Raw genomic sequence first — 15149 nt, forward strand, 5'->3', positions numbered from 1 at the left:
GAAGATGATTGTATGATATGGCTTTTGCAATATGACTGTGTGATTGTGAAAACCTGTGTCTGATGCTCCTTTTATCTACTTTATTGACAGATGAGTAAAACATATGGATTAAAAATAAATAAATAATAGGGGGAACAAATGTTAAAATAAATTTAGTAGATTGAAATGCTGGTGATTAGTAAGGGGAAGGGGGAAGGAGCATAGTATGTACAAATATTTTTTTCTTTTTTATTTCTTTTCCTGGATTGATGCAAATGTTCTGAGAGGTGATCGTGGTGATGAATATACACTATGTGATGATATTGTGAGTTACTGATTATATACCAAGAATGGAATGATCATGTGGTAAGAATGTTTGTGTTTTTATGTTGTAGCTATGTTTAAAAAACTAAAAAAAAAAAAAAAAGCCAACCACATGCATTCACAATTGACAGAGGTGTTTTGGACCCACTGGCCTTTTTTGAATCAAGGTATATTTCTCTGAATGCCTTAGTTTAGATATTTTTATGACCTGAGGACTGTAAACTTGCAAATGAATAAATACCTTTTTATAAAAGTCAACCCATTTCTAGCATATTGCATTCCGGCAGCATTACCAAATCGAAACACATATTTGTTATTCTTTTTTCATTTTAATTTTTTTAATTAACAAATATAACAACATACAAACAGGAACATTCTTAACATATGAACAATCCATTCTTTGTATATAATCAATGACTCACAGTATCATCACATAGTTGTATATTCATAACCATGATCATTTCTTAGAACATTTGCATCCCTCCAGAAAAAAAAAGGAAAAAAGAAAAAACTCATACATACCATACCTCTTACACCCCCATTGACCACTTGTATTTCTAGCCATCCAATATATATATTCAAAACACATATTTAAAAAAAATATTATTATGATTTTTAATTAGAGAGGTTGTAGGCTTACAGAAAAGTCTTGTAAAATATACAATATTCCTATATATCCCACTGTTACTGACACACTGCATTAGTGTGGTACCTTTGCTACATCTGATTTCCAATGTTCATTAATAGGTGTAAATACTATTAATTTTGGATACTCTTCTCTGCATCTTTGCTAAATTCACTTATATGTTCTCTGAGTCTTCCTGTAGATTCCTCAAGATTTTCTGTGAAAATTGTTGTGTCATTTGAAGATAGTTTCACTTTTTCCTTTCTTTTTCTTCCCTTACTGCACTGGCTAGGGCTTCAAGTTTGATGTTGAATAGGAGTAATAAAAGCAAACATCCTTGCTCTGTTTCTGACATTAAGGGAAAAACATTTGGTCTTTCCCCATTAATAAGGATATTAGCTATATTCTAAATTATTCTTACAAGAATAAGGATGTTTCCTTCTATTTCAAGTTTGTTAAAATATATAAAATGCTGTATGGGCATTGAATTTTGACAAATCCTTTTTTGCACTTATTAACAAGTTTATGTGGATTTTCTTCTTAAGTCTGTTAATACTGTAGATTACCCTGACAGATTTTTCCATCTCTATAAATTTATTTATATTCACATTTTATACAAATGAAGTCAAACAATATGTAGTACTCTGTGTCTGGTTTCTTTCACTTAGCATAAATTTTTTCTGGAAATTGATCGAAGACCATTTATATTACTTTTCACTATAGTCCATAGTTTGCTTTAGGTGTATTTTTTACCCATATACCACCCTATTATTAACATTTTGTAATAATATCATATATTTGTTGTAGTTCATGGGCAAACATTCTTATATTTGTATTATTGACCACACTCATTGTCCACAAGAGGGTTTGTTATAACTGTCCCATGTTTCATTCTCCAGCTTTTCTTCTACTGACTAAACTTTCCCTTTCAACTACAATCACAACCACATATCAACAGTGTTACTTACATTCATTATAATGTGCTACCATCACCTCTACTCATTTGCAAACAACATTATTCCAAATTCTGCACAAATTAAGCATCAGCTCCCCATTCTCCGTCCTCATTCTATCTTCTGGTGACCTATATTGTAGATATTAATTCCATGAGTTTGCTCATTTTATGTAGGTCATATTAGTGAGGTCATACAATATTTGTCCTTTTGTATCTAATTTCACTTAACATCTTCAAGGTTCACCCATACTGTCAGAGGTGTTGAGACTTCATTTCTTTTCATAGCTGAATAATATTCCATCAGTTTATATACCACATTTTGTTTATTTATTCATTGGCTGATAGGCACCAGGGTTGTTTCCATCTTTTGGCAAATACTAATAATGCTGAAGTGAACATTGTTGTGAAAATGAGTGTTTGCATCCCTGCCTTCAGTTCTTCGGAGTATATACCCAGTAGTGGGATTGCCAAGTTACATGGCAATTCTACATTTAGCTTCCTGAGAAACTGACACACTTTTTTCCACAGCAGCTGTACCATTCTACATTCCCAGCAACAGTGAACAAGTGTTCCTATTTCTCCACATTCTCTCCAACATTTGTAGCTTGATTTTTTTTTAAACTGGCCATTCTATGAGGCATGAAATGATATGTTATTGTGGTTTTGATTTGCATTTCCGTGATGGTGAGGTAGAACTTTTTTTTCTTTTTACCATATTGTTTGATTTTTGAACACTGAACCAATGTTGCATTTACAATGTAAATCTGCTTGGTTGTGTATTAGCTCTTAATATATTGCTGTATTTGTTTTGCTATTATTTTGTTGGGCATTTTCTGACTGTGTTAATATGGGATATTGTTCTGTAGTATTGTTGTTTTCTTATAATGTATTTGTCTTATTTTGATAATGGCAGAATGCTGGCCTCAAAAAACGAGTTTAAATTAAACTCTTCTATTTTCTTAAAAGATACTGTGTAGAACTGCTGTTATTTCTTCCATTTAAAAATATTTGGTAGAATTTACCATGAAACCATCTGGATGTAGAGTTGTCTTTTTTAGGAAAATTTTTTTGGGGGGAAGGGGGAGTCAGAAAGATTTTAAACAACATTTTTTATTATTTTAATAAGTACAGCATCATTCAGGTTATCTATTTCTTTTTTTTTATGGGAAGAATGGGTTTTATTTTTAATTATTTTTTTATTAATTAAAAAAATTAACTAACACAACATTTAGAAATCATTCCATTCTACATATACAATCAGTAATTCTTAATATCATCACATAGATGCATATTCATCATTTCTTAGTACATTTGCATCGATTTAGAAAAAGAAATAGACAACAGAAAAAGAAATAAAACGATAATAGAGAGAAAAAATAAAAAATAAAAAAATATAAAAAAACAAAACTAAATTAAACCTCAGATGCAGCTTCATTCAGTGTTTTAACATAATTACATTACAGTTAGGTAGCATTGTGCTGTCCATTTCTGAGTTCTTGTATCCAGTCCTGTTGCACAGTCTGTATTCCTTCAGTTCCAATTACCCATTATCTTACCCTATTTCTATCTCCTGATGGTCTCTGTTACCAATGACATATTCCATGTTTATTCTCTAATGTCGGTTCACATCAGTGGAACCATACAGTATTTGTCCTTTAGATTTTGGCTAGTCTCACTCAGCATAATGTTCTCTAGGTCCATCCATGTTATTACATGCTTCATAAGTTTATTCTGTCTTAGAGCTGCATAATATTTCATCGTATGTATATACCAGTTTGTTTAGCCACTCGTTTGTTGATGGACATTTTGGCTGTTTCCATCTCTTTGCAATTGTAAATAATGCTGCTATAAACATTGGTGTACAAATGTCCGTTTGTGTCTTTGCCCTTAAGTCCTCTGAGTAGATACCTAGCAATGGTATTGCTGGGTCATATGGCAATTCTATATTCAGCTTTTTGAGGAACCGCCAAACTGCCTTCCACAGTGGTTGCACCATTTGACATTCCCACCAACAGTGGATAAGTGTGCCTCTTTTTCCACATCCTCTCCAGCACTTGTCATTTTCTGTTTTGTTGATAATGGCCATTCTGGTGGGTATGAGATGATATCTCATTGTGGTTTTGATTTGCATTTCTCTAATGGCCAGGGACATTGAGCATCTCTTCATGTGCCTTTTGGCCATTTGTATTTCCTCTTCTGAGAGGTGTCTGTTCAAGTCTTTTTCCCATTTTGTAATTGGGTTGGCTGTCTTTTTGTTGTGGAGTTGAACAATCTCTTTATAAATTCTGGATACTAGACCTTTATCTGATATGTCATTTCCAAATATTGTCTTTCTACTTTCTTGATGAAGTTCTTTGATGCACAAAAGTGTTAAATTTTGAGCAGCTCCCATTTATTTATTTCTTTCTTCAGTACTCTTGCTTTAGGTTTAAGGTCCATAAAACCACCTCCAATTGTAAGATTCATAAGATATCTCCCTACATTTTCCTCTGTTTTATGGTCTTAGACCTAATGTTTAGATCTTTGATCCATTTTGAGTTAACTTTTGTATAGGGTGTGAGATACGGGTCCTCTTTCATTCTTTTGCATATGGATATCCCGTTCTCTAGGCACCATTTATTGAAGAGACTGTTCTGTCCCAGGTGACTTGGCTTGACTGCCTTATCAAAGATCAACTGTCCATAGATGAGAGGGTCTATATCTGAGCACTCTATTCGATTCCATTGGTCGATATATTTATCTTTATGCCAGTACCACGCTGTTTTGACCACTGTGGCTTCATAATATGCCTTAAAGTCAGGCAGCGTGAGGCCTCCAGCTTTGTTTTTTTTCCTCAAGATACTTTTAGCAATTCAGGGCACCCTGCCCTTCCAGATAAATTTGCTTATTGGTTTTTCTATTTCTGAAAAATAAGTTGTTGGGATTTTGATTGGTATTGCGTTGAATCTGTAAATCAATTTAGGTAGAATTGACATCTTAACTATATTTAGTCTTCCAATCCATGAACACCATATGCCCTTCCATCTATTTAAGTCTTCTGTGATTTCTTTTAACAGTTTTTTGTAGTTTTCTTTGTATAGGTCTTTTGTCTCTTTAGTTAAATTTATTCCTAAGTATTTTATTCTTTTAGTTGCAATTGTAAATGGAATTCGTTTCTTGATTTCCCCCTCAGCTTGTTCGTTGCTAGTGTATAGAAACACTACCAATTTTTGAATGTTGATCTTGTAACCTGCTACTTTGCTGTACTCATTTATTAGTTCTAGTAGTTTTGCTGTGGATTTTTCAGGGTTTTCGACGTATAGTACCATATCATCTGCAAACAGTGATAGTTTTACGTCTTCCTTTCCAATTTTGATGCCTTGTATTTCTTTTTTAGGTTATCTATTTCTTAAGTGAGTTTTAGTCATTTGCATCTTTCAAGGAATTGGTCCATTTCATTTAAATTATCAAATTTATCGAAAGAGTTGTTAATAGTATTTCCCTATAATCCCAGTATCTCTAGGGTCTGTACAGATATTCTCTTTCATTTATGATGTTGATACTTTTTATCTTCTCTCTTTATCAGTTTTACTCATTTTTTTCAAGAACCAGCTTTCAGTTAATTTCACTGAATTTATCTATGTCTTTGTTTTCAATTTCATTTGTAATTCTGCCCATATCTTAATTATATCCTTCCTTCTGCCTTGGATTCAGTTTAATTTGCACTTTTTTCCCCTTAGTTTCTTAAGGTACAAGCTTGTACTGATTTGAGACCGTTTTCTTTTCTAATAAGGTAGGTATTAGCTGCTTCCTACAGCCAAATTAGTCCAAAAATTTCTAATTTTCATTGAGACTGCCCTTTACCCCACAAGCTACTTATTAAAGCATTATTTTTCAAATTTTTTTTTTGGGGGGGAGGGTATTCTATCAATCTTTCTGCTGTTTACTTGTAGTTTAAAACCATTATGTTCAGAGAACATAATTTCAATTCTTTTAAATCTGTTAAGATTTGTTTTATGGCTCAGGACTTGGCTTATGTTCCACATACACATGAAAAGAACGTGTATTATGCTATTGCTAGGTGCTGTTCATTAAATATCAATTAAGCCAAGCATTGATCAGGTCTTGTAAATCCTTGCTGATTTTCTGTCCTACCGTTACTGAAAGGCATGTTGACGTCCTGAGGTTTACTTGTTGATGTATGTATTTCTCCTTTCAGTTCTAATAAATTTTGCTCCATGTATTTTGAAATTTGTTAAGATTGCTATATCTTCTCACAAAATTCACCGGTTATTATTATGTAGTGTCTCTTGCTATATCTCTTGCTTCAGAACAAATTTCCTTGTTCTGAAGCCTTTTGACAGATGTTAACATAGCTACTCCAATTTTCTTTTGGTTACTGTTTACCTAATATATACTTTTTCATTCATTATTTCAACCTATTTATATTATTATATTTAAAATAAGTTTGTTATAGACAGCATATAGGTGCGTCTTGATGTTTTTATTCAATCTGACAAATTCTTCCTTTTATTTGATGTGTTTAAAAATTTAATGAAATTATTGACATGAATGGATATATGTGTATTATTTTATTATTTGTTTGTCCCATCCATTTCTTTTGTTCCACTATTCTTCCTTTCCTGCTTTCTTCTGGACTATTTCTATATTTTCAGTATTCCATTTCAATGCACTATTGGCTTTTTGGTCACAGAATTTGTTTTTTTTTATTATTTTCTTTTTTTAGTGGTTGTTCTAATGGTTAAAATATAGTTACCTATCTTGTTATAGGTTCCTTAGTTAATATTTTATCCCTTACAATTCCAAAGGACCCTTTATCATCTCCACATGTACAGTTAATAGTCATTATATGTATCACATTCACATATACTAAAAACCACACAGGATGTTATAAATTTTTGCTTTAAATTCCCATATATTTCAATAAACAAGATGATAAAAATAGCCTTATCATTTTTACCCAGATATTCACCATTTCTATTTTTCTTTCTTCATTTCTGAAGTTCTAAGATTCTCTCTGGTATTACACTGCCCTTTACTGATTCTGTATCATTTCTGTTACTGTAGGTCTACCAGTGACAAAACTCTGTTTTCCACAATCTTTCTTCCTGAAGAACTTTTTGGTTGCACAGAGAATCATGGGTTGACAGTTCTTTATTTCTTCAGCATTTTAAAGATGTTTTCCTACCATCTTCTGACCTCTATGGTTTCTGATAGAAATATGTAGTCATTTGGATTATTATTCATTTCATTACACATTGTGTTATTCCTCTGGCTGCTTTCAAGAATATTTCCTTCATTGTTGGTTTTCAATAGTTTATTTGTGATGTGCCTGGGTGTTTTTTTTAATTTGAGATCGAGCTCGGTGTACTTTTGAATCTGTAAGTTCACACTTTTCACAACATTTAGGAAATTTTCAGGCATTCATTACTTCTTCACTTTTTTTCCCTTATATTAATGGCTTCACCCCTCTTTTGGAAAGTAATGACATGAATGTTAGGCCTTTTGACACTGTTCCACAGATCCCAAAGACTCTACTCATTATTTTTAGTATTTTCCCCATCTTTTCTTCAAATTGGATAACTTCAATTGATTTATCTTCAAGTTCACTGATTCCTTTGCCATGTCCATTTTATTATTGAGTCTATACAGTAAATTTATATTTCATAAACTATGTATTTTATAATTCTGAAAGCTCCATTTGATTCTTTTATACAATTTCTACATTCTGAAGAAAATTATCTTTTAATTTCAAGAATGTTGACTTCACCTCATGAAGTATGAATAGAATAGCTGCTTTAAAATCTTTTTTCTGCTAATATTATCTGGATGCTCCCAGGGCTGGCATCTGTTTATTGGCTTTTTCCTCTTTCTTTGTACATCAAGTAGTTTCAGATAATGATCTAGATACACTGAATCTTATGCTATGAGACTCTGAATTCTATTAACATCCTCTGGAGGATTGTGATTTTTTTCTTTAAGCTTCAAATGAAAGTTCTGTATTGCCTTCTATGGGTAGTGGTTATAATGTCATTTCAGTTTCCAAAACCTTTTACATGGATGGTTTCTTCTGGGGTTTTTAATACTGCTGCAACTATTGCGCAGTTCCACAATTTAGTCACCCTTAAGTCAAACATGGGAAATATAAAGAAAAAAAAAATAGAAAACTCATGATTACGTAGGCTTTTTTCAAGTTGACTTCCCAGTTTGCCTGCTATTGTTTATTTTGCAGAATCTTCAGAAAGTTGCCATTTGTATTCTCTCAGAATTATTTCTACTCACTAAAAGTTATGGGCTTACTTCATCTTAGTCCATCCATTATATTTTATCCATTTCCTCATCAAACTCTTACCTACCAGACTGGATAATCATTGATGATTACAGTCAAGAATGATTATTTCACTAGCGGTGGCACTGTAGGGAGTTTCTAATCCTTTTATCCCAGCATTTTTTGAAAACCACAATTCTGTAAACTATCCCGCTTAACTATGTGGTTACCCTGGAATATAAGCTATATAGAAATGGAAGGATAAATTGTTGATTCTTATCTTTTATTTGCAATTATTTTCAGAATAATTTAAGTATTATCATGAACATCTGGACTCTACGTATTTGTGTGTTTTAATCTACTGCAGTCATTACATATTTTAAACATACTGCTAATGGAAAATTTCAAACATACACAGAAGTACAGACAGTAATATGATTAATCCATGTAACTATTAACCGACTTCAACAAATCTCAACATATAGTCTATCTTGTTTTATCTATTTTGCCTCCCTCTACTTCTCCACTTACTTCTAGATTGTTAGAAGCAAATCCTCAACACTATAAATCAGTTAATCTGTAAATAGTTCAATTAAGTCTCTAAAATTCAAGACTTTTATAAAACCTAACCACAATATCATAATTATGCTTGAAAAAGTAAATTAAATATGTATAAGACCTCTACACATACACACACACAAAACAACTGTTAAGGTAAATTTTAAAAAATCTAAACATATGGATGAACAGAAAAACCATGGTTAATATACTGAAAGTCTCAATATCAAAAAGATCTCCATTATATGCAAATTTATCTATGCACTCAATACTTAAGTTAAAAGGTTTTAACTTTTTTTTTAAATTGACAGGCAGAGGTAAAATTTTTATGGAAATACAAAGGACTAAAGAACAAGGTTTGAGGATTTAAGAGTATAGCATTAGCAAAATGACAAATAGGCCAATGACACAGAAGAGTCCAAAAGCAGATTATAGTCATCTGAATCATAACAAATGAACCACTGCACTGCAGTAGAGAAAAGATGAACTTTTCAATTAGCAATGTGGATTAAATTATAGATTAGGTCTATAATTGAGATCTCAATTTAAAAATCCATGCAGTCAAGTTTATATAAGAAATACAGGAGAAAATCTTCCTAGCTTTGAGGTAAACAAAGTTTCCTTAAATAAAACACAAAAAACACTAACCATAAAAGAATACTTGATAAAACAGACTTAAACCTAAGAAAATATCTTCATCAACATATACTAATAGGAAAGTGAATAAGCAAGCCAAAGAATAGGAGAAAAGGATTCAATGCTTAATCCAAAAACTCATACCCAAAAAGAGATAAAGAACTAAAAAAATAAGAGACAGACAACCCAATTTTTAAAAATGAGCAAAAAATATAAATAAGCATTTCTCAAAAGACGATATTCAAATGTTCAGTAAGTAAATGAAAGGTGCTATACCTTAAAAGTAATGAGGGAAATACAAATTAAAACAATAAATTATCACTATATGGGCGGTGCAAAGGTGGTTCAGGGGCAGAATTCTCAATTGCCATGCCGGAGACATGGGTTCAATTCCTGGAGCCTGCCCATGCCAAAAAAAAAAAAAAATATATCACTATATACCCAACAGAAAAGCTAAAATTAAAAACACTTAATAATTTCAAGTGTTGATGAGGATTTAGAGCAATGAGAACTCTCATACACTTCAAGCAGGAATGCAAACTGATTCAACTATTTTGGAAAACTGACTGCACCTACTAAAGACAAATAGCTGCATATGCCATAATCCAGCAATTTCACTCCAATGAAGCATATATATGTGCATTAAAAGACTTCAACATGCAGTCTGGGAGGTGGGGCTAGATGGCGGTGAAGTGAGGTATGGAATTTAGTTAGTCTTCTAGGGCAGCTAGTAAATAGCCAGGAATTGTCTAGAACAATTGTTTGAGGGGTTTCAGTGACTGCACACACATTATACACCAGTCTGGGATAGGTGGAACGGCCAAGAACCCATGCTGAACTATAAGTCTACCAAGCTATGTAGGCTGGTGCCCAGCCCTCACTGTCTTGGCAGGCTGTCTTGGAGTTGGTTCACCAAAAGGAAAAGAAACCCTCTGTATGAGGAGCAAGGAAAGCCACTCAACCAAGCTCCAACTGCAGAATTAACAAATTCAGACAGCTGAATATAAGCTGTGAGCATGGGATAAACCTGGAACAAGCAGAAAAGGAACCGGGAGGTTTCACCCTAGCAAAGAAGAGGAGGAATAAGGAGAAACAAACAAACAAACAAAAAACCCCAGAGCCTTTTGGACTTGGATGAGCTAAGAATACTGGATGAGGGCTGGGCCCAAGAAAAGGGACACAGAGCCATGTACCAACTCCGACTCTTGATTGGCAAACACGGGTCTATTTTTTTTTTTTAACTTCTTAACAACCCATTAAATAAAAGTGCAGGCATTGTCAGGCTTCAATACTGCCCCAGGCAAGGGTAGAATTAAAGTATGCCTGAGACACAAAGGAACTAGTTAGGGGAAGAAGATAATTCCCCAAAGGACTTATTTTTAAGTAGTCTCTACTAGGAGCACGGGAAGGTAGCTCAGCCAAGCTCCAACTGCAGTTTTAATCTTGACAGAGAGGAGGCGGGGCTAAAGGAAAAAAAAGAAACAAACAAAAAGAATAAAGACAGAGGATTTTGGAATTGGCCAAGCTCAGAGCACTGGAAAGAGGCTGAGCTCCCAAGGAGGCCACATAGAGCCAGTTACCAACTCCAGCTCTTGACTGGTGAACCTTGTGGGTGGATTGGCACTGAAAGAAATGTCTTCATATATATATATATATATATATATATACATACACATATATATTTTAAAACACTGGGCAGGATAGGAAAAGCACAGAATCTATAGGCTTCATAGGAAAGTCTGACAACTTGCTGGGTCTTGCCCTCAAGGAAACTTGATACTAATTAAATCCTCCTCCAGAAACTTGGGCCTGTCTGGTCTAGGAATGTATGATTGGGGTTGATCAAATCTGGGGAGACCTTCCTCAAAAAAAGGTTTCATACAGGCAAACACAGAACCAGAAAACCAAGAGCTCAAAGATTCTAATCAATTAAACAGGAGCTATGCTAGAGATCTAGAATCAGTTGAACTGAATGTCAAAGAACAGGCAGAGAACCAAGCCAACCAATAAGAAAACCCTAGGTAAAAGGGTGAAAATAACCTCCAGAAAAAAACTAATCAAGAAAATCAGAAGCCTAGATACCAGCAAAAAATTATGAGTCATACTAGGAAAAACAAAGATATGGCCCAGTCAAAGGAACAAACTAACACTGCAAATGAGACACAGGAGCTGAAACAACTAATTAAGTATGTTCAAAGAGACATGCAAATCACATCAAAAATCAAAGCAATGAATTGGGGAAAGATATGGCAAAAAAGATGAAGGATACAAAGAAGAAACTGGGAGAACATAAAGAACTCAAGTTTGAAAACAAATGGTAGAACATATGGGAATGAAAGGCACAATAAAAGAGATGGAAAACACAATGGAGAACTACAACAGCAGATTTGAAGAGTCAGAAGAAAAGATCAGTGAATTAGAAAACAGGACATCTGAAATTGTACAAACAAAGGCACACATAGGGAAATTAATGGGAAAATATCAGCAGGGTCTCAGGAAACTGAATGACAACATGAAGCATATAAATATACGTATTGTGGGTGTCCTGGCAGAGAAGAGAAAGGAAAAGGGGCAGAAAGAATAATGTAAGAAATAATCATGGAAAATTTCCCATCTCTTACAAACATATAAAATTACAGATCCGAGAAACCATGCGAGATTCCAGAAAGTGAGAATGCTGGGAGTATACTGGCTGCCTCCACATCAATGGCAAAATGGGAAGCTATGCTTCACTGGGATACCAGCATCCACGCGGAAGCAGCATTCTTCCCAGAGCAGTAGCCCCATGGGCTTTGCAACTTGGCAGCCTGGGGCTCAGCTGCCTGAGCTAAGGGGAGCATCCTCACAGGTTTATGACAATCAACCAGTTTATCTGTTAAGTAAACTTGGGGAATTGAGAAGAGAATTTGAAGAATAAATAAGCAAGGTGGAAGCAGAGCAATGAGCCAATGAGGATGAAAAAAACAAAGCCAGTGAAGAACATATAAGAAGACTGAGAGGAGGAAGAAGAGGAAAAAAGACAAGCAGAAAAAAGGCAAAGAGAAACAGAAGAACGATTGAAAAGATATGAAGAACTGGCACAAAAACTAAGCATTAATGTTAAAAATTTCTATAAAGAAAATATCTTGGCTTCTCCCTTCAATTCCAGAAAATCTGATTCCACCACAACTAAGTAAAGAAAAATAAGAACAAATAAAAAACCAGTGGAGATATTCAGAAGCATTTGTTACCTAAATCTCATTTTGGATCAGCGTCAGCCTGAGGATGCACTAGACAGCAGAAACACTCCCTAACTAAAGAAAGTGACAGTACTAATGTGAAGAGCTCTATGTGGCAAAACACAGAAACTGAAGATATGCTGGCATTTTCTCCACAGATATTCCTTGGAATTCAAGAACATGGTACAAAGTCTTTAACAGAACTGCCTATGGCATAAAGAAGTCAAAATAAGACCAAACAATCATGATAAAGAGATATGCGTCGTAAATCATGAGGGACCTAAAACCAGAGTTCCCAACTTTATGGAAGCTGCAGTTAAGTCTTGTGGTAAAACAACAAATAGATGCAGTATATCTGGTATGACACAGATAATCAGGAGCAACACAGTTGAGACAAATAATGAAGAGACCAGTCTACTGATTAGTAATGATATTTCCAAAAGAAAACACAGGAATCTTCTTTGGAAGTAGTTAGGGATTCATGCTTTTCTTCAAGAAGAAGAAAAATAGTACCCAAAGTTTCTTTAGGCAAAGAGGAAACAGACATCAACTTTACCCAAAAGTTGGAGCATCTATTTTCTGAGAGATATAAACAAGAAGAACAGAACCTGTTATTAACATTACAACTTCAGGAGGAAGTGGATAAAGAACAAATGAAGCCAAACAGGCAAAAAGGATCCCCAGATGATTATCAGTTAGGTGCTACATCCTGATCTCCAGACAAATTGCCAAATGGACAGAGAAAGAATTCCAAAGAAAGGAACTTCAAAGACAGAACATACAAATACTTGGAGAGGCTCAAGAGATGAAAAGTAGCAGCGTTCTTTTAAGGTCCAATTGAAACATTCTATTACTGTTAATGGAAGAAGGATGCCAAATTCTACTAAAGATAATTGTAATGGATCTAAAGGTACATGTTCCCTTCAGCCTAGTATTTTACGGAAAAGTACTCAGATGTTTCAGAGATATACAAAATAATGCATGGGCAAAGGAATAATTTATAATCTAGTAATGCTGGATTGTGAAGCACTTGTTTTCTATTATACCATTTTTGTAGATAAATTATTTTGTAATTCTACTCTGTGGTACCCCCATTATTTTTAGAGGATTGTGTGATTACAAGAGAAGGATATATAAACGTTTCTGCAAAACCTGGTGATAGCAAGGGTCCCCTTATAACTGTGATGTACTAAGGCTGACAATCCTTATGGATATAAAATACCTTTGCCAACTCCAAAAAATTTTCAAGTATTATTCATTTTCCAAAACTGTGCATGTCTGATAACCTTTGCTCACCCTTTGCAGTGTATGGGAATCGAGGCAAGATTATACTGTACTACTTAGTTAAGGAATCCACATAGGACTAAAAACTAAGGACTTTACAACTTCCAAAACACTAAAGTAATGTAATTTTCATGTCCACTTTAAATTTTAAGCATTTTCTTTGATTTTAGAATAGGTTAGGATCAACATCAAAACAGAGAATCCAGATTTTCTGGAATTAGTTGAAGAAAGGAAACCAGGTTCTTGATACAAAGAGACTTAAGAGGTGATATGAGGCTGAGTGGGATAAATTTACAATTTCGGAGCACTGGAACTAAATGGTTGATAAAGGACTGCATCCAGAATGGTGAAGCAGGTATAGTTTGTCAGAACAGTTTCTCCTCATTCTTTCTTTGCTGAACAACACAGAAAGCACTTGGGTTATAGCTTTTCATGCAACAGTATCTGATGTCAAAGTCAAAATTAGTTACTATTCAATTATCTGAATTTTTTTAAAAATCCCACTTCTGTTAATTTGCTATACCAGAAAAAAAAAATGGGGGGATTTTCCTGTGGGAGAGTTATGTTATATATCTTATGTTGTAGAATCTATGATATAAACATGGGTTTATTTCTTTTTATTATCTTTTCTATTGATACTAACTTTATTTTGTATTTATGGACAGAAACAGAAAGTATGATACTGTTTTTTTTTGCCTTGTCTTACCCCTGGAATTAAAATTGGAAGGCAGTGATTTCATTTTTCAAAATAACCTGAGACTGTTATTGTTTTTTTTTTCATTGATATGAACAACTTTTACCAAACAAAGAGCAGTTTTAACAGCATCTCTCCTGACATCTAGTTATTCATCCTAGTAATGTAAAAGCACAACAAAATGTCTGATTGCTAATTCTAGCTTAAATTTGTCAATATTTTAATATTAAGGCTTCTTTTACCCTTCAAATTTTGTAACTGAAATTACCTTTGCATACTACCTGGTTTCTATATTTCAATACCGATAGGGCAATTATGGGTAGAACTGAACACTAATTTAAATTTAGTCTGCCCTTTCTACAAAACAAAGGGACTGCGTTTTGAGTAATGACTGTGATAAATTGAAGTTTAGACAGAAACTTAACCAAATTTACCTAAAGTAGACAAATCTATCTATTCTCATCAAATCAATATGTTTCCTAACAGCAATTTCACTTTGCCTTTTAGGACAGACATTGTTGGAACTTTTCAAATTAAAAGTTATCTAATTAAATCCTCCTGGAATAGTTCATGGCCATGAAGGGGGTAAAATAGCCCAAGGCATAATA

At 33.8% G+C, this 15149-nt stretch overlaps 1 protein-coding gene and 1 pseudogene across 13 annotated transcripts in view; one reads left to right on the forward strand and one right to left on the reverse strand.

Moving 5' to 3' along the window:
* Positions 1–15149, reverse strand: part of CLOCK (clock circadian regulator) — a 203183-nt gene that overhangs the window by 86963 nt on the left and 101071 nt on the right. The gene's annotated exons all lie outside the window — the stretch shown is intronic.
* Positions 12020–13541, forward strand: LOC143663397 (E3 ubiquitin-protein ligase RNF168 pseudogene; annotated as a pseudogene).

This window comes from Tamandua tetradactyla, chromosome 19, assembly GCF_023851605.1.
Source record: "Tamandua tetradactyla isolate mTamTet1 chromosome 19, mTamTet1.pri, whole genome shotgun sequence".
In the NCBI taxonomy this organism is placed as follows: Eukaryota; Metazoa; Chordata; class Mammalia; order Pilosa; family Myrmecophagidae; genus Tamandua; species Tamandua tetradactyla.